The sequence below is a fragment of the Ammospiza nelsoni genome, chromosome 1 (assembly GCF_027579445.1).
Source record: "Ammospiza nelsoni isolate bAmmNel1 chromosome 1, bAmmNel1.pri, whole genome shotgun sequence".
Classification (NCBI taxonomy): domain Eukaryota; kingdom Metazoa; phylum Chordata; class Aves; order Passeriformes; family Passerellidae; genus Ammospiza; species Ammospiza nelsoni.
In genome coordinates, this window is record NC_080633.1 from 28,712,795 (window position 1) to 28,739,649 (window position 26,855).

A 26,855-nucleotide genomic window follows, 5' to 3' on the forward strand; every position below is an offset into this window, starting at 1 on the left:
AACAATGAATTGAATTAATAATGTGGTTGATCATTTAGTTTCCTTAATTACATTAAATTCCAGTTCTTAAAAATGTTTCTCCATTTACAACAATTTGCTAAATAGAATATTTAGATGAAATTCCTTATGTCCTTTGTTGGGTGAGATCTGTCAGGAAAAAAATGCATATTTTTAATATATATATACAGATATATATGTAATAGAAAGACAGGCTTAAGAATTGCATATAGTTATTAAAGACTACCTTGTATAAAATTTAAGCCAGGACAAAAAAGATATTTCTCTAAGAGGTACATTGAGAAGAGTGCTCATTTAGTGCTTGATACAGAGCTCCTTCAAGATCCATCAGATGAATTAACCTAAGTGTGTTTTTTTGGCTGCCATCTCTGATGATCATTCCACTCCAAGCTGAACTTAAAGGAACTGGAATACATCTTTGTTTATAGTTCTTACAATTAACATGCAATTACACATTTTTGCTCTTAAATATTTGGTTGAAAATGGCTTCCTTGGCAATTATGGCTTCAATGGACACCCATCTTTGGCAGCTTAAACTTAAGATATTTAACATTTTGGACCATTCCTTCCACAGGGTATTCCAAGAAGATGACCTGATGTCCAAACTGTGCCAGTTGATGAAATGGCTCCTTCTAAGTGGAAGGGGGTGTTTTGAAGACATGGCTACCATACTGAAGTTGACTTGTGGTTCCCAAAGACAATTACCTTCTGTAAGGTAAATGAGCACTGTTTTTATCTTGGCAATTAATGAATTACGAGAAAACAATACATTAGTATTATTTGTGATAAAAGAATAGAATCCAGCTATTAGTGTCTGGCTAGACTTACTTTGAACCAGCAGCAAGAGAAAATAATGACACTGTAAACTAAGGCTACTCTACTGCTACTGTAAAGTTTTAACTTAATTCAAATAGAAATTATCTTAAGTTAATGCAGTTACTTATGAAATGTTGATCTTTATAGGCTCAGTTTTCATCTAGAGATTTGCACTCTGGTGATTTTCAGATAGGAGCTAGTTGCACTTCTAATGATGGGATTTAACCCACATAAAAAGATGCAACTGCGCCTGAGCTTCACAGTCTACTCACTTAATCACTGCATTGGCATTTTGGAGACATAACTGAAGATGAGTGTTTGAGTTTCTGTATTCTGTTTAAGCAATGCAAACTTCAAACCACAGTACCAACTCTGGGATTCCAGGCCACTGAAAGGAAATCTGAGGGTCTGAAAGGAAGACATGGGTCAATAGTGGCCATTAGAATTGAGCAGGTTTGCTCTTTCAGCAGTTAGAGTGTGGTATCCACCAGGTTAGTCTCAGTCATCCTATTAATTTTCAAAGAGTTGCTAAATATTTTATTCTATTTGCCAACTCTCCATCAGAGTATCAGATTGCACTCTAAAAATCTCCACAACAGATGCTGTCATGCTGTGAGAAGCAGAAAGTGAATTTTCCCTGTTAATGTGCCCTCTTACTCTTAAAGCTTGATGAGTGACTTCATTCCTTTGAATTGTGATGCCATCTCTGGTGCAAGCTGGAGATTGCTTCTAGCAAATGGTCACCTAGCTCTGAACTCAGGAGAAACCATGTGTGCAACCATTACTGAGAATTTACATATCTATCAACACTTGTTTAATCTCACATCTATCTCCACATGCTGGCCTGACCTTGTTTTCACAATCTTGCATTTATTATCTTCGTGTAAATCTCCATTTATATCCTTGCACATTGAAAATTTGATCCCATTTTATCACTTAGAAATTGGATAAGGATTAGCAGGAAAGAAAACTCAGTGCAGGAAGCTCACAGCACAATTTTAGGTCTTTCCTGTCTCATCGCATAAAAGAAAAAGCTTATAGCAATTTTTAGTGTTTCACCTCAGTAGTAAAAGAATTGCGATAGACATTCATCAAAAAGAGTCAATGCTGGTGTACCAGAGGAAATGTCAACAACCCCCTTGTCATGAAAACAAGAACTGACTTTTAGGAGATGGAAGAAATTACAGCCTAAGCTATTTAGCCCTCTGTTGTCTTTATGTAAAGGCTAGCAATGCCAAGGATTTCTGGAAGGTTCTGCATAAAGAGCTTGTAAGGAAGACTGCTTGCAATGCATCCAGGAAACAAGAACAGTGTGATTGGGTGAGAAAGACGGGAAAAAATTACAAAAGGCAGAAGCCACAACTTTCTTTTTCTTAAACAGTTGATAGATATTTAACTCTTTGCAGCAAGATAGAATTTTCCACAGATATATATATAAATATATAACTAGTAGCTCTAGTCTAAACATTATTTTTCTCTATCTGCCAGCATCTTCAGATGCACTCCATGGTAAGAGGAATGAAAATCTTGTAAAATAAGTAATGTGGAGTAAATGGCTTTCTGAATTCTATGATTTTTTTCATTAGTTAGTTAAAGGAAAGCTGTATACCAATCATTACGCACAATACTGACAATAATCTATGTTCCTGGTAATTTCTGTATTTTATCTCAACTTTTAGGTTTGCTACATAAATATAAACCTTTTTTTTTTTTTTCTTTTTTCTGCATTAGTTACAGGGAAGAAAGTGTTACAACAGCATTGCCACTCTGTTTCCCAGGTGACAATTCTTAAAGTTGGTTAGAAGACAGTAATTTCATTGTAGCAAAAATTAGCAAAGCTGAAAGTAGTGGTAAATGTTACCTTTAAAAGTTGCCATTAAAATTGAACATGATTGGAAATGCCATCTTCAGCATAGAAAGTGAGTTATTTGAAATCAGGTAGATGAAATATTTTGTCCTGTAGTGAGCAGGACAAAACAGAAATATAAATTATACAAAATCATCATTCGAAAAAACAAATGTATCATTAATCTCAAAGCACTCTAGTACTGGAAAAGAAGGGAAATTCAGATGTCTAAAGTTGATATTACTAAGGGTTTAAGCTTGTAAAATTATTTTTAAAACAATAGGGCAAAGACATAATAGACGTGGAAATTATGGTTGCCATGGTCATAAATTCTTGGCCATAAAAACTGGCCAGGATGATTTTATGCAATTATGAAGTAACTATATTGATCATTTAGACAAATAAGACATTAATGATTTACATTAGTGCAAATGTTCCAAAGAGTTTACTGAAGGTATCAAGTGCTTTGTAACTATAGTGCCCACAATTTTTGTTTCACAGATAGATGCTACAGTATTTTTTAAGTTTAAATGTGGAAAGCAGAAAACTCTAAAGTGCATTGTGTGCTATTGTTATTGATATTTCACTAGAATTCCTTTTTCTATTTTTTTTTCAGAGAGGGGAGGGCGTCTTTCACTCTTTTCCTTTTCTCCATTATAGTTTTATGACATCTCAGTGTTGCAGTCTACTGTAAACAGTGTTTTTAATAAACCATAATCTCACCTCATAACACAAGCAGCCAAAACCAGGGCCTTACTGATGTCTGAGAGCTTACACAATGCTACTTCACACAGAGACACTGTGTACCAAAAGCAGAAGAATGACATTAGCCCTGTAGCATGTGCTTTGGTAATAAAAGTATTAGCTCTGCCTCTCATCATGCAAAATGAATTTAAGTGTAGGACAGCCCTAACAGATCAGTGCAGATCCTCATTCTGGAAGCAACTCAATTGCAGCTATTTCATTTTCTCCTGTAATATGAGGAGATGGCCAGAACTTAAAGATGGCAAATAATATGTTTAAATGTGCTGAAAGTAGCAGAAGGGATAGGAGGAGAGAGAATGCCTGGGACAGAGAAGCAGCCTAACACCATCCATTAGCCTATGGAATCGCACCCATCCTTGTGATCATGTGGCGGCTGCCAGCTCTATAATTCTTAGAATGCAATTCTTATGCCCTTTCTGGTTGCACTTGCCCAACTATAAAATTTAATGAATGGCATCTACATTAAGCATTTTGTTGAATTTATTAATACTTCACAAATATATTCATCTTGTCAGATGATGTATTTTTGATATTGCTTTAAACTTTTCCTAGCTTCAAAGAAGTTTAAAGAAAGAAAATGATGCCAAATTCTTTACACATTTGGGGCTTTTTCCCTAGCAGAAGATAGAAGTAACAGTGTTCATAGAACATAAGTGTAATAGCAGTAAAAGGCAAGTCAGGGTTTGGATTCCAAAATACAGCAATGCATTAGTAAGAAATGGTGCCCTAAAAGTATTCTTGTGCCCTGTGCAAGCCTAGAATGAATGCAGAAACAGAACCAAAAATGTCAGGAATGCAGAAGAGAGCTACTGTCTTAAGCAGTAATGTCATTCTAACTGCTTAGCCATCAAATGTTTGGTAGCAGTCATGAAATGTGAAATTTTGGGGTGACTAAGTAGGATGCAAAGGGTTTTTTTGCATCCTTTTGCAGATGTTTTGGAACACTTCTTTCATGAAGAAAGGAGAAGTCCTTTGATTTGATAATTTAAAACAAAAGCTTGCAGAATGCAATAAGAGATAGGAAAATCTACCATACTTTTTTTCTCAGACAAGAGGGAATGAAGTATCTAGTTCTTTTATTTCTTCAGATTACTCTTCGACCATTTACTTTTCCCCTAAAACTTACTGAAAATGCTTCACTATATTTTCTTCTTTCTCATTATACTGCCTAGGACTAAAAAGAAGGGATTTTAAAATAAAAGTGGATAAAATGGGCAGCCACATAGGCCATGAATAGCACATCACATGCTTTTTCTGTTGAAGTATTTGGGGGGGCTGGGTTTTCAGTTTTGTTTGATGATTTTTGGTTTGTTTGATTTTTTAAATTCAAAATCTTCATTGAATGCTAATGATGGAAATTGCTTTGGTTTGTTGTCTGGCATTTCTGGATTATGAGTTTTCCTGACAAAAGAGGTTGATACAACTGATCTGTATCTAAATAGTATTGACTGATTAATGTGCATATGCATCCATAGATGCTTCTGTATTTCTGATTTATCTGACAAAAGATTGAACAGAACTCATAAATCTCACAGAAAACTACTGGACCACATGTTTAATATTATTTGAGATCTTTTTATTTTGCCCTTAATCAGGTACAGGGAAATAACCTCATCATAGTCCTCATATGTACTCCACCAAATATGAACACAGCATTGTTTCAACTGTTTGGATTTTCTACAACATGTGGATAAAAAAATTATGAACCCCCAAATGCTTATGGAATGAATTCAAGTGGTTGAACCAATAAACAAGGCTACTGCAGCATGCAATCAAGTTTATTATGTACATGAACAATAAACCTGGCAAATGGAGTGCTGAGTAAGTAAAGTATTAGGAACCATTTGGCATTGCTTTGTACTTCGTGTTTACGTGTGTGAAATGTATTTCATTATCTGAAATCCCTTCTAGAGTGACCTGCTGTGCTGTCCAACTGGATAAGTGATTTATGTTAGTATATCAAACAGAGTAATGACATTTAGAGAGGAAGAAGGAACTCTGTGGCAGTGCTACTTTACTCCCTCCTGGAGCCTCACAAAATGTCATTTGTGTCATGCTGAGTGCTGTTTATTTTAGAATAAGAGACATTTACAGATTTGACTCCTAAAATGCTCTGAGACAGACTAATAAAAAGGCACAAACAAGAAATAAATAGAGGAATTGCATGATTTTAATGCAGAATTACTGATTTCCCACAGAGGGAAAACCAGCCTGTTTGTATTTCATAAGAGTAAAGGAGAATGTCTCTGACCACAAGATGCTTTTCTGTAGTTTAACATGTGGTTTCACCATCAATGAAAGCAGAAGTACTTTTGTAGCCCTTACTTAGAGGGCTGCATCAGGTGCATGATGTAGCTGCTCTCCATGCATTGGTTCGAGCAATTGTGTGCAGTACCACAGAACAGTACCTCTTCATCAGGAAAAAAGGGTTTCATTTTCAGTGGGATCAATGAGTGTATTCAACCTCTAAGGACAGTGCAGAATCATAGAATGGTTTGGGTTGGAAGAGACCTTAAAGACCATCATATTCCAAGCCACCCACCATGGTCAGAGAAACCTCAATCCTGCCTGGCCTAGAACACTTCTAGGGATGGGACATCCACAACTTCTCTGGTCAGTGTCTGTTCCAGTGCCGCAGCACCCTCACAGTAAAGAATTTTTTCCTAATGTCTAATCTAAATCTACCCTCTTCCAGTTTAAAGCCATTTCCTTTATCCTTTCACTGCATGCTCTTGTAAAATACCCCTCTCCAGCTCTCTTGTGAGCTCCCTTCAAGGACTGGAAGGCTGCTATGAGGTGTCACTAGAGCCTTCTCATCTCTAGAGTACTTTTTTTCTGCCCAATAGTTCATACCCTTACTTACAACTTCCTAACCACTATTGTATCTTTCAGGGGAAAGAGGGGTGTTTGCTTTGCTTTGGTCTGGATTTGTTTTGGTATTCCTTTAGTTGATAAATTTTCACATTTTCAGTACAAAATATTTTATTTTCATATTGTTGCTCCATTGCTTCAGTGACTTCAGCTGGGAAAGGATTAATCTGGAAGAGGCAACAGACTTGGTTTAAATCCAGAAAATAATGCAGTCGCAACACTATTTATACAGTCAATAGGCCCCTGAATCTCATGAGGCATATTTTTTTCTCTACTTTACAAGCCGTATAGAATGTATCAGAAGATGTCCTCTGTTTTTAACTTCTAAATAGAACTGAGTAAATAATGAAAACACTGTGGAAGAGTCCATGGCCTTTCAGGAACGTTTCATAGTAATAATTTAATAGAGAATGAAATTTATCTTCCAGCATCAGTTCGCAACTCATTTTAGGTGTAGAATTTTCTATTAATGTCTTACTGAGATTTACTTTTTCTACTAGTATGAATTCCCCTGAAATCTATCTGATCACTTTATTTCAAAGTGAAATTGTTTTGCTGCACATCTGTCTTTGCTTTCTCTTTGCATCTCTGTTAATTTCTGGTTCTTGGTTGTGAAGGGTTTCTGGGCATGATGTGGAGGTGAAAGCATTAATTCAAAGCATCATAATAAGTATAACAATTTGCAGCAGTGCTTGAAGTAAATATGATGTGCACAGTGTTGAGGTGAAATGAGCTTGAAGACAAACATGATCATTGTAACAGTTTGAGTGTGAACAGGGAGAAGGGATTACTTAAAATGCTTGGGCGAAAATACTACATACTTTTGAAGATCCATGCATGACCCTGACTCCATGGCTCCTGCCTTCCATCAATTCTCATCTCTGTGGTCATCTTGAAGTGTAGTTTCACTGATCCATCCTGTTGTATTCTTAATTTGAGCAAATATACTTACATTAAAGAGCCTTAATTTTTCACTGTTTATACTAAAAGAAGTAACACCTCCACCTCCAGATCAGTTTTTTTCCTCAGTATTCCCTGGCTTTTGCCCTTTGACAGCATTACCATTGTGAGCAATGTGGGTGGAGTGACAGAACTGCATTTCCAATTTACAAACCTGACCTGTAATTCCCTGCAGACCTGTAATGAATTTCCACATCCATGGTGTCTTTTAACTGATATGTCTTGTGATTTGTTAATGAAAGTTTAATCACATGTAGCCATGTTCTATTGCAAAGTATGCATGTCAGAGTTTTAATAGGGTTTGAAAATACTCTGCCGTTGGTTTGCTACTGGAAGAATATTGCCAGTGCCAGAGGGTTGACCATCACTCAGATTTTTGCACTGTATTTGGCAGAGATCATAGGAAGATTTCAGGGAGAGGAGCATTCATTGTTATTTTAATTTTATTGGAGAATAATCGATTTCTTTAAAAAACAGGTAAAAGATAAGTGTCTGCTTCTCTACACAGTATCCATTCCTATTTATCAAGGACTCACAGTTAGCATATGTAAATGATGTTGTGAGAAAAATGGCTCTAAGAACATGTTTCATTTCTTTAAAAGCATACTTTGCTTTGATTACTTCAAATGGAAATTGTACTGAAGATGGGAAGGAAAAAGATGACTGTATCACTTTCTACATGCTGTCACAAGAGTCTGAAATAGCTACAATATTTGAATTACTAGACTTTAGTCATGTTACATATGTCGAATTGTGGGCGCAAAACAAGCATGCATTTTTTTCAAGTGAGTCATTGCACATCCCCTTACTCTCAAAAAATAGACTGCTCTGTGGTTTCTCATGTACAAAATCAAACCACTCTGAAGACAGGCAGGTAATGTAAATGCTAGGACAACAAAATGCTGTGATTTGGATCATTTGTAAATGGTTACTGGTAGTTGTGGGAGCTGCAACTGCAACGGCCAGCATAACATCCAAAACGTTGGAAAAAATGAGCATAATATAAAAAATGAGCATAGTACTAATGAGCATAAAATACCTCTAATATCTGTATTATATTCAGTGAGCGTGAATATCTGTCCTTGTAAAATCCATCACGTGATTTCTGACAAACCTGAATGCCAGACCTTCTTCATAACAAGTGACAGAAGATAAGCTCCTGCATCAATATGTATCATGCAAGTAAATTAGGATTTTATTCTCATTCATACTGTGTAGTAACCTGCCTCTTTTATTAACCTTGTAATGTCTTAATGTTTACACCCCTCTCTTGGCATTCACAGTGTCCAGAGATGCATATTTGAAATTCTGCCTGTTAGTGTTATTTCTGCTAATTAGTGGATGAATTTTCATCTCCTTCATAATTCTCAATTTCAGAAACAGCAATTCAGATAAGTATGTGTCGTAGACATCTTTTTATGAAAATCCTTTCTTAGGATTTTTTCTTCCTGAGAAGCTGAGAGGCTCCAGGAACAAATTGTAAGCAATGGTTATCTGCTGCTGTGGAATGCAACAGGGGGACCTGTGACTGGTGTCCTGTGGATGTTTGAATTTAGTGACCAGTCACAGCAGAGCTGGGTCTCGCTCTCTGTCCGAGCCAGCTGCCTTTGTTATCATTCTTTTCTATTCTATTCTTAGCTTAGCTAGCCTTCTGAGATGAAACTTTTCCTTCTATTCTTTTAGTATAGTTATAATTTAATACATATATCATAAAATAATAAATCAAGCCTTCTGAAATATGGAGTCAGATCTACATCTCTTCCCTCATCCTGAAAACCCCTGTGAACACTGTCACAAATATGTCCATATTTCCTTCATTGCTTCCACAATAAGGATCAGTCAGTGCACATAAATAAACCTGAACAGGGGTTGCCTGTGTGAGTTAACTATTATGCACAATATATGCTGTGCAAATGCATGTGTTTATAATATCCCAGCATTGAATTATGCATTTTGCCTAATTTAAAAGGCTGAAGTCTCCTGCACAACCCACTGAGAATTTTTTGTCTGTTTAATGTACTTAGGAACAAAGACCATTGAGAAAACAAATATATTAAGTCTGCCCATAGGTTTTTCTCATTTAAATTTTTCATAATTTATATTAACTCTTACAAGACTTTTTTTTCTTGAAAAAACCAGTATATTGACAGTATATATGGAACCACATTTATTGTTAATGTTTGTAAGATTAGAGAACAAAATATTGCTGCAGCAGACTCTCATCTTTTATTTCTACTGACTGAGAATGAATATGGGTTCAAATGTATTGCTGACATTCTGAGAATCAGATGTCCATAATATAGCTGCAGTGCTTAAATGAAAGGAAGAACATTGTGCCTGTGATGGTTTTCAATGTCCAGCAGTTGCCTAAGAGGACAATTTTTTTTTTTCTGTGACAGTTCCCAAATAATTGCAGATTCAGCCTCCAATAGACTGGCATTGATTTTTGCTGTGGTCAGTTTTTGAATGCAAAACACGAGTCAGATTGGAAGAAGGATTTGTACATTTTACAGAAATGCAAGAATTCAACAGTCAATGGGGACAGGTAGGCTTGCAATGTGAGAGCTGGTTGCCTGCATTTTAGGGTAATCTGGCCTTCCTCCCATGCTTAAGCAGTGGTATTGATTGGTGACCAGTGATCAGTGGTATTGCCTGGCTTTGCAGTTACCCTAATGGAACAGCTGTGCCCAGAACAGCCATGTGTGTCCTAGCAAAAGGAAGAACCAATACACAGACTTAATGGTGGAGCTCAGATACCCCTAACCAACCTTCTCATGCCCCAGAAGGTTTTGTGTATGGAGCATTTGCTAATGGCCCCTCAGTGGCAAGGTTAGTGACACAACCAGAGTGAAATGGTGAAGCTGATCCAAGCAGGGAGGCCCTGCCTGTGCTGGCACAGGGGTCTGATATGGGAGCAGTCTGTCTCTTATGAAGGACTTTTAGATCTCTCTTCCAAAGAGATACCTAGAGGCACTGCACTGAAGGACTCTTCTAAATCGACAGATATTTTCTTTTTCCCCTTCTAATTCTGAACTTAGGGAAGAGATTAACCTATATATAATTGGGATATCTCTAGGAGAACAGTATATTTGGGAATAGCTTGCATTTTTAATGTAAGCATGTAACTCTGTAAACATGGCATAGACTTTTGCTATTTAACTATGTGAAAAAAGTGTACAATCCATTTGGAAATCCTGACTTTGCTTTCAGTATTATTCAGTCATACCCATACACAGGAATTTTTAAATGGTGGCCAAACATTCTATTTAAGAATCTGCTTTTTTTTGCTTCATTGTTAGTAATTCTTGCCAAAATGACAACATGACTGTTCAAACAACTCTTTCTCTCATCAATTCTTGAATTAATAAAATATCACTTTTGTCCCTTAATACTTCAAACACTCTCAAATTCCTCAAACTCTGTAATGACTTTTATCAATATTTGTGGTCTTTCTTCTCTAAAATAATTCATCTTTAACCGACCAATATACAATCTTCTATTATCTGTGATTTTAATGTACTTTCTTTATAAATAACATGAGGAAATTAGTATAATTGTGTGGAGGATACAGTCTCATCTAATGCACTGCAAAAACTTAATGCAAATGAGTTTGAATTTTACTTTTCCTCAATTAAGATAATAAGACCTTTTCTTGCTCCTTTAAAATATGTGCCACGTAAAGATTTGTGCTGTCAGTTCTTTTGGGGAGTATGATGCCATTATTTGGATCCAACTATCTTACATGTGTGGACCCAACATCAAAGATTTTGGCTGAAATTTGCTGTTCACTTAGCTGAGCAAATGCCAACTCAATGTTTTGGAAGTGTTAGAAGAGGACACCAATAATGTAACTGCCTCGGATGTGGGGTGAAGCACAAGAGAAAACATGGATGAGTGGAATTGCTGTAGGAAAAATGAGAAGGGGAGAGGTTTGTTCAATAAAGAAGTGTGTCTGTTACAGATTGGAAATACATTGTGCTGGGAAAAAAAGTTCTTCAGGAAACTAAGCAGGGTTGTGGGCCTTAATATGGATATAAGCCATATCAGTGAGTTTTCAATGTTGTATTGCATTACATTAAAAGCAATTTGACATTTCTTCTGTCACATTTATTAAAACATTAGGCAGTTCATTCATAATATAGCATAGCTACATAAAAAGAAAAGGAAATGTCTTTAAAATGTTAAATTAGTCTGGTTTAGTCTGGAAAAAAGTAATTTTCAGTGTGAAATGTATGATGAAACTGGAATAAATTAATGAAATATTTTAGTATTATGAAGATAAGCTTTTCTTTAAAGCAATGTTGGCCCATTTTTTTTGACTTCACTTGATACACCCAGGACATTGTGCTAATGCTGCTTCAAAACAACTTTTTTTTTAGTGCCACAACATACCTTCAGGAAGAGAAAATATTATTAAGAAAATATGTGAAGAAAACACAAGAATGGATCTTGGAATATCAGCTTTGACCCCCTTGTCTTGGAGCACCTTCCTGAAAAGTGAGTGAGTTTAAATATTGCTTTTCCCCAATGAAGAGTATGACTATTTCCAAATACCTTTAAAATGTAATGCATCATCAAAATTGCAACTTCGTAACAACTATTTTTCCTTCCCTACTTCTGGTCTTAAATTAGAGACTGAAAGCACAATAAATAGTATGAAAATAATTTTCATACCTCTGTTTAGTTAAGCAAAAACTTTTTTTTTTCAATTAATTACCCCTGCTATTGAAATAACCAGCTTGAGGAGCTGGATCTTGGCCTTATTTGATGTACTATAGTCACCCTAGAAATGAAATCACCAGTTAAATCTCTTAAAGGTGTCACCCATCTAAAAAGATGATGTACTCAGATTAAAAGGACAGATATGGGATTTTATTCAAGTATGTATTTTCATTTTCCAGCTGAAATCCATGAGTTTATTCATTTTGTCCATTCAAATGGTTACTTCATTTCAGGTTGCAATGGTGTGATTTTCTGCATGTACTATTAGCTACACATTCACACCACTTTGCATTGTATTAACAAGAGGTTTTTTCTGAAGAATTGGTAACATATATCCTGTGATTATGGAATTGAAACATGAAAATAAGTTTCAAAGTGGTAAAACTTCTAAGCTGGAGAAGTTTACCTGATATGGAACAGATGCGCCTCTAAGTAATACAAATCATATACAGGAGTGGCTAAAATGGAACTGCCATTTAATTAACAGGTCCTTCAAATCCATGTAAATAAATAAATAAATGCCTCATATTTTATCCAACTCTGGTATTCCCTTAGGAGCTTTCACATCAGATCCTGACCTTCTTGGCAGAAGAGTGCATGTGAATTGTGATTATGTCATATAAGGCTTATTTTCTGTCTCCACTAAATCTATTGCATTCTTTTGGGTTTGGAATACATGGAAAGATTAAAGACATCAGGAAGTGATCCTTTATTGCCCACATGTTTTGTAGATTTTATATTTCTTAGAATTAGAATTAGAGCAAAGCACAAAAAGATAGTGATGTATTCAGGGAACAATCTGTGAGCATAAGGAAAGTTGGAAGAGATAGAAGCAAAACATAAAATAATAAATTAAAAAACTATTTTTTTCTGTGAGAAGGAGAAAATAATGACAAAGGAACCTTGCATTCATTCACCTGATCCTATCTTTTTTATAGAAATTTAAGTGATTTGTGTCAGAGATAAAAGCACCATTACCAGGAGAGAGTTTAGGTGGGAGAACATGTCTTCTACTGAATCTGCAGATGCAGTGTAAATGGGAGTAGTCAAGTTCTTTAGCTGAGAGGACAAAGAGAGGAAGTTTTGCTAGAGAAATCATCCTGATGTCAGAATTTCTGTAGGAAAACTTTCAAAATGCAGACAGAAAGGAAACAGGAATTGTAGATTACAGGTCAGCTATTGAGAGGGCAGATAACATCTTAGTGGCGAGTAAAAAGTGGAAGGAAGCATCAGAAATGTCTCATCAGTCACCATGGCAATGGAGAGATCAGGAGTCTGATGGAAAATCATGTGCCCTGAGGCACTGAATGGAAGGGTTGAGTACCAGGGAGGGGATGCTCAGCAAACCTGAGGGAGGAGCAGGGAGGAGGACAAGTAAGGTTTGCTGAAGATCACATAAATCAGGATCCTGGATGCTGACAGCAAACTGCTTACATCAGCATGTGCAGATCCATATTTCTTCAGGCTTGTGCTGAGATCACAAGCTGCCCCACATTTTTTGTTTCTGAGACCTCATGAGCCAACAATGCCTTTGGTTTTCTAAGCCAGTGAATGCAGTTGGCATTGACAAAATAACAACTTTGTTCTTGTGGGAGGCCTATGTCAGCTATGTCTGGTTTTGAGGTAAACTACTAGGAAGGCTTACATAATTCAAGTCTTAAACCAGAGAATAAATTAATTTGTAGGATATGGTAGGGATATAGGCAAATTACCTGGGATCTATCTGCTATAGTTTTAACAAGGTGAAGAAATTATTTTTATACACTTCTAGCAGGATGCTTAGTTTTTGCTCTCCTATTGAGCCTTGTAGTTACCCCTAATAAAGGGTAATCAGAAAACAGACCTCATTAGTGAAATTTGGATCTTTTCCACTCCCAGGCCGTCTTTACTAGTTATTTTGAGTATTGTACTAAATTGAGCCCTTTAGGAGGAATTTTACATCCTGCTTCTTTTACTGTAAGCAATATTACAAGGAGTTCTTTTATAATAAATGAATCTTAAAGTTATAGGTACTGAATTTTGTAAGACTGGAGATTTTGTAGCAGCAAATAAAATTATGCTCACAGTTACACTCATTTTGGAAGGATTTGTAAGTATACTACAAAAATATACCCATTTGAGGGGAAAAAACAAAAGGCTGGGGTACCAGAGAGTGTATTCACTAAATTTTTGTATTTGAGGTACCTGAAAGGCCCTTTTGCTCTAAAGGTGACTGCTTAGATAATTACACAGTAAACTTTAATGGTTTCTCTAGTTTCATCGAGGAATAATGTGCTGGGAGTTGAAGCTGTTCTTTGAATACTGGAGACAATTTCTACAATCTAGCATAGTGACAAATGGGCAGGCCATAAGGGATAAATTTGCAGTCCTGCTGCATGTACTCTGTCTCACAAGTGAGTCTATTTGTTCCCTTTTTTTGCTGAAAAGGTGTTTCTTATGACAGACTGTCAGTCTAATACCATTTGTACCAGACTGGCTTTTTTGGGACACTGCACAGCCAAACACAGAGATCTTTTGGGAGAGGAGCAATAGAATATCTCATCCTATTCTCTGTATGCACAGAGCAGTTTGTGTTGTACTGTCCTTAGGTGTGTGCTCCCCCTGTGCTCCAGAGAACAGAGCAGCTGGAGCTGTGTGCAAGGCTGACCTCCTTTCCCTGTTGCTCTCAAGCAACATTGTTTGACTAGACTGGTGAATTATAGAGTAGTCACTGATGCACTGAGCATGAATAATTCAAGATAGATTGAATTTTAAACTACTGAGAGCACTCTTGGAAGACAGATGAGCAGAGGTGGGGTGCAAGTCAAACCCTTGGCACCAAAGTACCAAACCTGAGGCAAAGGGAATACCAAGCATTTAATTGCTTTTGCAGTGCTGAGTGTGATGTATGTTTTTAGCATATGGGCAAGAGCAATCAGGGGAAAGCAGATACAGGCAGTATGGAAACAGGCACATATGGTACACAGAACAATCCATGCCTCAACTCAGGGAGGCAAAATACCTCCTGTCTCAGGGCAGATGTTTAGTGAGTCCCCTCAGTGATGCTTCTCCCAGCCCATTTCAGAAACTGCCCAGTGTCTCAAAGCTAAAGGGGAAGGCAAACAATCTCTTCTCAGCCCCACTTATTTACCTATAAAACTTTTTCCATGTTTTCCTCCAAGTGGGGGCCAAAAAACCATTTTTTTTTCTCTCAAAAAATCAATAGTTTTGGTGATAAGTTACTTCTGACTCTCAATAAAAGGGATACAATACAATTTTTAAAATTAGGAATATTGTTACCTTCTGGTATTCCTGTTTACTTAAGTAGTATCAGTTTATTGCAGTTTATTTATCTTAAAAAGCATGATGAAGTATGTCAATTTATCAAAACCAGAAAGCATCACTAATATTGCATTAGTGTTCAATAGTGCATTAGTGTTAAAGAGTCTACAGTACGCTAGAGACTAGGAGCATTTGTTCCCTTCAACATATTCATTAACAACCATCAAAATAAATAAATGTAATAATAAAATCCAGGTGTCCCCCTAAGAACACAACAGATTCAAAAGCTGAACCCATGCATACACTTCTGAAAAACTTGGCGGCTAGGAGACTTGTAAGCACTCTGATGCTTAGTACCTCACATTTTATTGGAGGTATTCACTTTGGATTTTACTTGCTTTTCTCCAGAAACATACAATGCAAACAAACCCTCAACACTAACACAGGAGGCTATAGAGTTGGTTTTTTTGGGGTTTTTTTTTTGGGTGTTTTTTTTTGTTTTGTTTTGTTTTGGTGTGGGTTTTTCTTGTTGTTGGTTTTGTTGTTGTTGTTGAGGTTTTTTGTTTGGTTTTTTGGTGGTTTGTTTTTTGTTTGTTTTTTTTTTTTTTTTTTTGTGGCTGGTTAGAATTCTAAAATATTTAAGTAATTTTAAACAACTACTGGATATTTTTCCATCTATTAATCTTGAACTTCAGCGCTATCTGCCATAGAAACAGTGATTCCATTTGCTGTAATATGCTTTATGACCAGATTTCTAAAGGACCTATTAGCCACACTTATAAGATTACAGACATACATACATTAATGTCAAATCAATAGCTGCAGTTTTTTGTGTAGCTCCTTCAAATAAAATACTTTTTCATGGTTGCAAAGAAGAGTTCCATACTTTACAAAATATCTAATATGTTTTTTATTTAAATAATAAAATCTTAAATCAGTTCATATATTCCCACATGTATATATTTTTAGGACACAATTATAAAATTCCCTTTACTATTAGATAATATTTAATTTATTTTTATGTATTCCAATACTTTGCAATCTTGACCTTTCAAATCCATACTTTTGAAAGAGGCAGTAGACATAAGGTCTGTATTATTTAAACACTGTAGCCTTTGAGGCATCCATAATACAACGGTGTTACATTCTTTGAGATCAAAAGGCCAGCAGTTCTGGAGTAAGCACATCCCTTGTGGATTAATTAGAATGAAATTACTCATTTGGAACACTATGCCAGAGCTTTGCACTATCCAAGATGCAGTAAAAATTTCATGTGAATGTTCTTTACGCTGGAAGAAATGCTGCAGTGGCAAAAGATGTTTTATTTATAGCAATCCTGTCTATAGAGGAGAGGGAAGAGCTAGTGCACATTTTGAGAGCCAATATTTTTACTGTAGCATGTACTTTTCCTTCAGCTACATTACAGCTTTGATGTTTAAAAAAGATGAACATCATAGGAAGAATAAAAATGCACTTAGCTATTGTCTTCATAGCCCTCACTTTGAAATCTGGAAAGACCCTTTTAAAAAACTATTAGAGACATTTTTACTTTGAACAAAATACCTGAAAATAAAAATGTCTGGTCTTTCTGAAGCATACTTCAGAGAACAATGACATTCTTGACCATTCATCCCCAATCTGGTGAAGTTGTTGGGAATTGCATCAGACCCAAGTGTACTTATAAACAGGACTGGTAGCTCTGCAGGCTCACAGGAGGCTCTCCTCTTTATGGCTTGGGTCTGTGCTCCCAATATCCAATCCAGGAGCAGTCCAGCTTAGCCTGTTTTCTAACTTGTTTATGCAACTCAGCAAAAGTTCAAGACAAAAAGCAGAGCTTGTTCAAACTAAGGTACTGCTATGTTAGTATAGTCCATGGATGGAACTGCTTCAAATAGCAAAGGGGAGCATGGAACTTGAACTGAGTAGACCAAAAGTAGCATGCTGGAAATAAGATTTAAAGAAGTATCAGAACAAACGACTCTATTTTCCCATCTTTTAAATTCTCTTCTGCCATGACTTTATTTTTTGTTTGGAAAGGGTAATTTCTTTGCAGTCTCTTGGACCATACAGCTTCCTGGCCTCTTATCCTACTCAATTGTGGATGACTACCATCAAGCTGGAATTAGGAACCAGGTGATAAACCTTTCCAGTTAAAGAAAAATTCTTGATTTTTTTTCTTTTTAAATGATGGGAGAGTGCATGGTTTCTCTCTTTGACCATAGGGTCTAGGTTAACCAATCAAAACAGCATCTTGTGACAAGGAGCAGTGCCAAGTGAGGGTCAAAGCAACCTTCTCATTAGTGCATATTTGTTATTTATGAACATGGCTGTGCTGATCTGGCCCTCCAGCAGTGAGTTCACTCTGGAGGCTGGAAGCCACATGCCACACCAGGTCATTGACACCAGAGAATACCTTCATAATGTTTGAATCTTCTTTTCTTCTATTCAGCAAAATTTCTTATATTTTTTCTTATTTTTCTGAAAGGAAATAAATGACTTTACAACAAGCATGCTAGTTTATCCCAAACTCTCTGAAATTGAAGTAACTGTTTAAAGTCTCACATTAGAAGAGCCCTACAAAGGTAAACATTAAGATTAGCTAAAATTAAAAAAAAAATAAGAAAAATTTATAGGAAATTGATTTTTAAAAGATCTCTGTAGACAGAACCTGCATTAATATAAATGCACTTGCTCTCTATATTCTTTGGATCTATTTATTCTATCCAGGCTAACACTCATGAGATAGATCAGATTTCAGGTCCAGGGATCCAGTAGGTACATTGAAACCTTGATTGACAAGTGAACCATTTTGTTAACATAAACCATTACATCAAATGACAAAATACTTTTGATTCCTAAATATCTATAAATTTTACCCCTATCAATGGACTCCATGTAAGAAAATTGGTTTTTCTGAGAGTCAAGAGCAGAGATGACTGGAGTGAGGCTGTACTAAGGACTCTATCTACTGAGGCTGCATGTTTCTACGGATGAACTTAAAGGGTATAATAAAGCAGATTTTCACAGTTGGAAAGGTTGAGGTGACAAATGTGAGGTGGCAACACAATATTCTAAAGGTGACCCTGCTGCTTGAATGGTTGTGCCAGAATCTCTGACAATCTCTATTTCATTTAGAAGAATTTAGAAGCTGATGGAGAGAGTGGTTGTACAAGATGGGTTGAGATTTCTTAGACTACTCATTTCAAAAATCAGCATGAACCTTGACAATAAAAATTTGGAGGTTACAGCTGAATTGTGGGTAGACCATTAGATTGAATAATTTTTTTAGTTGGAAATGAAAAATAAATTTCACTTTGAACAGGTTTGAATCTCTCTTTATATTGAATGATAATGGGGTACCTTAGATAAACTGAAAGCAGTCGTGGAATTGTGGATGACCTTCCAGAACTACAAGCATAGGTTACAGTGAATAGGAGAAGAAAATATAATTCATATTACAAAAATTTCAGAAGAGCAGAGTTTCTATAATTTCAGTGTAAAATAAGAGAGGCCTATATTCTTTCTAACCTCAATTATGCCTATCCCACTGTTCTTAGCAGTGCTTTTACCAATTTCTATCACTTGTCACTTTACCATAAGTAATGCAGTGTTTTCCTTCAGTTTCCTTATACTTGTGAGCATGAACTTTACTATATAAGGTATGTTTTATGTAGCATCAACTTCAGCAGTTTTGACAGAAATCCCAGCAGATAACTGAGTTATGTAGGAATAAAAATTCCATATAATCATGTAGGATTACTTGAGATGAACAGATTTGACTTGTTTTGAAGTCCAAATGAACACACTCAACTGTGACTGTACCTTCCTGAAACTTTCATCATCTTCCTCTTGGAAGTACCAACTAGTCTGTAGTTTTAGTCAAGATTTCTATGTAGCTTCTAAGAAAATTTTAATGCTTCAGTGAACCATCTACTATCATTTTACTTCAAAGGAGGCCAAAAAATAATTCTAAACTCTGGATCTTCTGATAGTCTAGCAACCTCCTGCTGTACAACTATATTGCCAAACCTATTATTAAAGTCTCTTTGAAAAATTGATCTATTGGAGACAGAATTTTGTTGCACAACTCCGTCTTAGTTTATCATGATCCCTGTAAAAAAGCCATAAATGGGCTATATCAGCAAAAGTCCCTGGCTGTCTTGTTAAATGTCAAAATGTCACCTGTTTTCTTGGTAATAAAACTAAAAAACCAACTCAGAACTCCTCTCCTTACTGTTCTCTATAACATGCTTAGGAATCAATTTAAATCATTTTACAGTATGATGATTAAAAATACTGAGGCACAACTAAATTTAGAACAAGACTTATTTGTACATAGTGCTCCTGAGAGCAAAAACATTATCCATTTGCTTAATTTAAAGTGGTCCTAAGCTTGTTTTAAAGCCAAAAGACTTTTTTTTTTTTTTTCCCAGTGCTATCCATGTTCCTCCTCATGAAACCAAACACTTCAGCCTAGAAGTTGCTATTCAGGATTAATACTGTATTTCTGTGGAATTTTGATAAGTAGATCCTGAGACTTATGCAAAGAGGATTTTAATCCATTTTTTCATGGACCGCAGTGTAGAAACACCTCAGAAAGTATTAGTGTTGGCACATTCGTGCAGTATGAGAAAGAGGGACTTGTTAATGGCCAGAAGTAGTAGAGTCATTACCACAGAAGTTTGACTAAGCCTCGCCTGCTATGCTCCTATGTTAAAAGGAGCTTAAAGTTCTTTACAATCTGATCCATTGTATGGAATGTCTGAGAATTTAACCTTACTCCAGCTGAAACCAGTACAGCCCTTATAAGAATAATTTTTATATTAAAATTAATTTATGTCAATGAATCATAAGCACAAGAAGTTCCCATTCCAATTGGTTGTCCCAAAACTTATTTAATTTATCTCAGTACTGGTAAATTTGGTGTTGTGATATTTTGGAGGAAGAGGATAAAGAAAAAAACAGGCCTGAGAATGCTAGTGGGAGCTCTGGATTGAGGGTGGCTTCAGGGTTTCAAGGAAGAGAATTTTTATTTTTTCCTTCAATAATTAGAATAATTTCTTCTCAGGATTCACTATGCCTCTTTATTTTCCTTAAAGCTCTCTCCTTTTTCACACAGCAATATTTGTTGTCACCTCTTCCAACTGATGTGCAAGAACAACCTGCCAATTCTCTGTTGTGTCTATCATTTTGTTAGAGAGAAGGGACAAGATAAAAAAACAGAAGAGAGAGCACTCTGGCATATTCTCTTGCTAACAGGTTAAGTAGAAATCTGGTTATGTGGTAGATTATAGGAGAATTAAAGTCAGCTTTTGTACACATAAGCAAAAGCTGCCATACCCTCCTGTCTACTCTGTACTGCTGGATTGATGTTTGGGCATAAATAATCACAGTTTAGGAAGTGAGACTCATAATTTATTGGATGTTGCTTCTATTTGAGTGAAGGAAAAGTGGTACCTCAGGATAACTTGATTCAGCTGCTGCTGCTTTTGACTAACGAGCTCTGGGGTGAAGGAGAATGAACAGCCATAGCTGGCTTGGGGTGGGTGCAAACATTTGTTTTACCACTATTCTCATTTTTGTATGGTAAGTGAAGTAAATACAGTGGTAAATAACATGTTTTTTCTGGAATAACTACATGCCTACTACTGGTTATATTGTACAGACAATGTTATCAAGGTATCCCTTTCATAGCAGAACTGTGGCATTTACAGTATAGCTAGAATAAGATTTTTGCAAAGGATCTGCATGTAAGGAAGAAACCTGCTTTATGCTGCTAAGTAGCTCCTCTAGCATACTGACATCCCAGCCTCTAACCAGTGTATTTAGCTGTCATATTCAAACGTGGAGTTTTTTATCTCTATTCAGGGCTTTGCAAAGGAGTAGAATTGCAGTAGAGCCACACTGACACCAGGAGGTTATCAGAATTACTGGTCAAAGGTGGATGAACATAGAAGTGTTAAAACATCTCAGAAAATCTCTTTTTAAAGTTCAATCAGTAAACAAAAATGGATATAAACCCTCCCCCTTCCCCCCCCCCCCCCCCAAAATGTCTCTTTTGGGGGTTTTTTATTTTTAATTTTCTATTTTCAGGATGGTTATCCTCTCGTTCCTGGGGATTTCAGGCTTTTCAGCTAACCCTGCATACCACACAATCCTGACAATGAGGACTTTCCTTTGATAGTCACAATAAAGTGCAAAGGTATTAGCAGAAAAATCTCTGCAGGAATAAATTTGAGGATCCATTCAAACAAAGCAAAGGTGCATGTCTGAAATTCCAAATAATAAAATATTACAGAGAGGTGATTCTCCTCACTTACAGTGTTTTTCTTTCTCCTGTTTATTAAGATGTGCTGCAACTGGCTAAGTTTTAGCACATCTGTTGAGTCAGTGTTTCAGCTGCTCCCTCTTCCAAAAGCAGAGGAGATCAGTTTGAAACTATTTTGAAATTTGAGTTCTGGGTCACTACAAACCGGTTTTGGAAAAGAAGATTACAGAGCACATGGCTCTGTGGTGCACACTATGCAAAGTCAGCGCCATAGAAAATACACGGCATTTGTAGAGGTAACTTCAGACCCCTGGAAGACTGAAGCAGCAACAATCAATAAAGAAAATGAGAATAGGAAATGAAGTGTACTAATTTGTGAGATGGATAGAAACCTTTGGAACTCAGGGGAAAGTTTACATCTCCTCTTAAATTTTGGCTTGAACACAACCAATTTATCAAGAAATCGAGAAATCATCCTGGATTTCTTTGTTTAGAATCGTTAAGTGTTAGACTATGATATTTTCTTTAATATCAAGTCCATCTAGCTGTGTCATGATCAGTGATAATCTGGGCAGTGATTCTTAGTGCTTAAGCAGCAGGGAAGATGAAAATATGAAGTTCAGGTCATGAAGCTTTATCTCAACTAACTAAATTAGCAAGATAAATCAAAAAATATTTTTTAATGTTACAGCTGTTGGCGGGTAGAGGTGGACTTCTGGTGGACCTTATCACTGGACTTAGTGATAAGGCCAAATATTGGTGTGATGCATGAAATCTGACTCTAAGTTGATTAATGTGTGATACACGGCTTAGAGTGCTTTCTCCATAATGACTTGGTTGCGTCTTTGAATACAGTTTTGTAAAAATATGATACCTTTGGTGTTCCTCACTGCAAAGCATTTTTAGGCATTATGACCCCCTCCTTTTGAAGGGTAAATTGAAATGGCTCTGTCACCTGGAGTTAAAATAGGGAATACAGGTGAATGTCAAGTAGCTTTCTTGGTTTCTGTAGGGAATAAGTATGAACTTTTAGTACCTGTCAAAGACATGAAAGATGGAGAAGGGCTAGACAATATACAAACTCTGATTTCACTGAAATGTGCTACGTTTTGGGGGGGCTTACCTGCACTGAAGTGCGGACTGCGCAATTATTCCAGCACAGCATTATGTCAGAGCTTTTGTGCTTTATAACAATGTAACGCAGGGATTTAATTCCAAGCGCTGGCCTGAGCCTTTCTCCTGCATTGCCACTAGGTGGGGAGGTCGGCTAACAGTTTGGAGGGATCTGTGCCTTCCCCTGCGTGGGGAGTTCCAGGATCCACGTCCAGGGCCGGTGAGCGGGAAAGGGATCCACGGGAGTGGGGCTGGTTCTGCCAGGAGTTTAGGCCCACTCTGCACAGGAGCCCAGTGCGAACCTGCTGCTTGAGCGGGCTTAAGCGGCACAAAGTTACTCCAGCTTCAAGTTAGTTCTGCCCTTTTTCCTGATGAGTTGTGAGATTTTAAACTTCTTGCATGAAATTAGTCTCAATTTAGATTCTAGTAAAAAATGAAAAGGAGATTTGCAGTAAGGTTACTTTTCTCTTCCAGTGAAATCTCTTTTACATTTAAGATCTTTACTGTATGATTCCTCTCCATATTTTCTTTCATGAAAAAAAATACCAATAAACAAGTAGAAGAGTGGGATAATTCTACACACAAAACTAAATGCTAGCTGCCCCATCTAAAAGGTCTGATCTTTATAAATTTTAGAGACAACCAAACCTTCAAATATTCCCTTCATCCTCACTCCCTCCATCCATCCTTACTCTTTTATTTATCAAAAAGACATTTGGACACCAGGTTTCCATTTCACATTCCCAATAATGATCCCCCATACTTAATGAAATAAATATTTATTTTCATTTTAAATTATAACTATAATGAGTATCTACACGTAGATACTTAACTACACTTAGAACAAAATTTGGGAAAACATAACACTGTTTAATAGGAAAAATTTTGAAAATTCAAGTTTGGTTTTTCAAGTGAGCTGGAATGTCATAAATGCATTGGCTAATAGCCAGAAATGTGTTCTGCTAATAGAAATATTTGCATGAATGGTCAAACAGTGGTACAAAACATAAAATGACAATTTTTTTTTCTGCCTGAAGGAATAATCTTATAAAATGTAAAAACCTTGCAAGGAAAACAACAATATAGCAAAGCATCTGTATTTTGAGAATACATTGGTTTTAAATATTTCCTTCTAAGATATAGTACTTATTTGTCAAACTCACCGGACAAAATCCTAATTTCAAACTTTTATTTCCTCTCCCATCTTACTTAATTCATCCATTACATGTATGTGTAGTGTCTCTTCCCATCTCAAGTGAAAAAGCTACAACTTGTTTTGAAAGCCAAACTGCAGTTCTCTGTCAGAGAACAGCACAGTGGCATCTAATGTACAAAGTACTGTGAGCATCGGGGGAAGAAGTGTGTCAATGTGTTCTGGGTGCTTTTGTTTATTTGCTCAGCTTGTGTTTTATAGATGTAAAAAGTGAATCAAAAAGAAAAAAAACCCCACATTTTTGGGTTTTGGAGGTTTTATTGGCCAAAAAAAAATCCATCATCAATAAACAGGGATTTACAGGGATTTTACAGAGATTTTTATTTATTTAAAATACAGTCATTTTCAAATTCATTAAATAATCTACTCTCTGACTAGATATAAATCTGACTGAAAAAAACCCCAAAAAATATCAGAGAAAGAAGCAAAATCAAATTCAAAACATGTAAACTATTGGGAGAGAAAGGGAAAGCATGAGCTGGGAAAAACACTCTGTGTTATGGTCTGGTTGACAACTTTTATTGGTCAAAAGTTGGACTTGGTGCTGTTGGAGGTCTTTCCCAACCTAAATGATTCTGTGATCTCTAGTAAGAAGGAAATGAACTGTGGTGAAGCTCATAAAAGAATAAATGCAGCAAAGGGTTTCTGGTCTTACTGCTGTGGGAGACAGCTGTAAGGGCTGTCAGACTTTGTTACATGGAAAAATGTCTAGCCCTGACTGAAATTCAACCCAAGTGATTTGGATAAGATTTGGATAAAAATCAGGCAAAATACCACAGTCTTTCTGTGTGTCAGGCATCTCTTATCAAACCAACCTTCCCATCTAATGCTGCTTTCCAAATTTACCTGGGCATATCTAAGGGAAATGATCTTAAATCTGACTGACGCATGTGTGTTATGGCGAACAGACACATATATCTTACAGATGACCACTTGCTTGCATTGGTGTCTGTACATTTTATAAGTGTAAAGAAATTTTTCTTAAGTGCTAAATTCGATTGTGTATAACTTTCAGGAAAACTTCATATTGTTGATGGCAGATTGGAAATGGAATTCTTGACTTGCATTTCTGTGCTGAAAGCAAATGAGCAAACAAAATACTCCCCACAGTTCTGAACCCATATTGATAAATTATTCTAAAATAATTTTCGAGAATTTAGAAAATAATTTGGAGAATTTAGAAAATGTAACTGTAAGTTTTCAGGTTTCAGAAGGGAGGGGCTACATCCACTGTATTTCTTTAGTCTATTTTTTTCTTGTCTTACATGACTTAAACACTGCGTTTTATATAGATTTCTTAGGTCCAAATGAAAGAAACATCCTTTTGCCTGTCTTCCTTTGAATCAATGGAGCTATATATGCAGGATTTAGATCTCCATTATTTCTATAGTATCATACTGGAGATCATATCCTTGCTCCCAAGAACATTTGCAGCCACTGGGTGGAGAACTTGTCTAACAAAATATCTCATTATGACAGAGTGAAAATCAATCCAACTTTACTTTGCTGGCTGGGCAGATTTGTCTAATACAGGTCATATATTAGGCTCTTCTTTTTCAGTGGTCAACGTGGTTCAATTTCCAGCTAGGACATAATTTGCACAATAACCTGAAGTTGAAATTAATACTCAGAAACAAGCTGTACTGGGCTTAAGAAAAATCCATTAAGCTGTCTGCATTAGAGGAAGAAGCTGACCAATGGAGTTGAAGCACATTTGTTATACTGTAAGAAGAAAGTTTCAGACAAATATCACAGGAACCAGGATGACACTCCAATAAGGTAACTTTAGGTTTAATCTCAACTGCAAATAAGAATATTATTACAATGATTTATTTGTAGTAGTATGTTGTCGAAAGGAATCAGATGATATCAGAGCCCCACTATGCTAAGCACTCTGCTCTTGTCTCCAGCAGAAGGCCATACCTTCCCAGTGGAGTTTAAATAGATAAAAGTAACCATTATTTGGAAGGCCAAAGAACAAAGCAGAGTGGTCCAAAATCATAGAGTTGGTAAGGACAAAGCTAAGGACAGGATCCAGGTTTCTGAGCTTTGGTCTTGTCTTCTTTACAGAATCATAGACTGGTTTGGACTGGAAGTGACCCGAAACATCCTCTTGCTCCCAACCCCCTGCCATGAGCAGGGCCAAGTTTCACTGGACCAGGTTGCTCAAAGCCCCATCCTTCCTGGCCTGGAACAGTTCCAGGGATGGGGCATTCACAACTGCTCTGAGCAACCTGTTTCAGTGCCTTGCTGCCCTGTTAGTGAGGAGTTTCTTACTGTTATCAAATCTAAGCCACTCTCAGTTTGAAGCCATTCCCCCTTGTCCTATGTGGCCTTGTATTCTTGTTGCTCCCAGCCTCCATGACTCTATGACATTACAGGGTCATTTTGTTAAATGAAATTTCTAAACACAGCATGCACTATTTTAATATCTGATACAACACAGAGGTTTTGTAAACAGGGAGATCTGTGGGGTTTTGGTGGACCCTGTTAAGAACTAGATGGCTTGAAAATTACTACTTTTAAAATCGGTGAAGTGAAGCTCTCTGGATTTTAGTTAAAATTATCTCCTGTATATTTCTGTCACAAAATATTTTTGGTCACAAATACCCCCATATCATTGAGTAGACAAAATTATTAATAATATTCAGATATTGTCATTTATATACCTTGATTTAGAAAGATAGAAATTATTCTGGGATGGATTGCACCAGCTTTACTCCCATTTAGCAGTAACTTCTGTTGTAAATCATCTCAGTGAAAAACACTGAGCAAAGTACTATAGAAAAAAAATATGGTCCTGGTAATACTAGTGGCAAAAGTCTTTGAATGGAGTTTGAAGAGCAGCAAATTTCATCATTCATTCTGGATAACATGAACTGGCTTCATGTGGATGCCTAAGCAATATCTCCTTGTATATGTGTATGCTCCAAAAACAGCACTACCCAATTCATCATTTACTTACTACCCATCTTGCTGGACAAAGTTCCTGTTCCTAATGA

The 26,855-nt window shown here is 36.5% G+C and overlaps 1 long non-coding RNA gene across 1 annotated transcript; it reads left to right on the forward strand.

The window, feature by feature from the left end:
* Positions 1-599: 599 nt before the first annotated feature.
* LOC132082470 (uncharacterized) lies at positions 600-25,634 on the forward strand. Its single transcript, XR_009419810.1, has 3 exons — positions 600-733; positions 11,656-11,773; positions 25,414-25,634. It is a non-coding gene; the product is annotated as an uncharacterized LOC132082470 (long non-coding RNA).
* Positions 25,635-26,855: the final 1,221 nt, after the last annotated feature.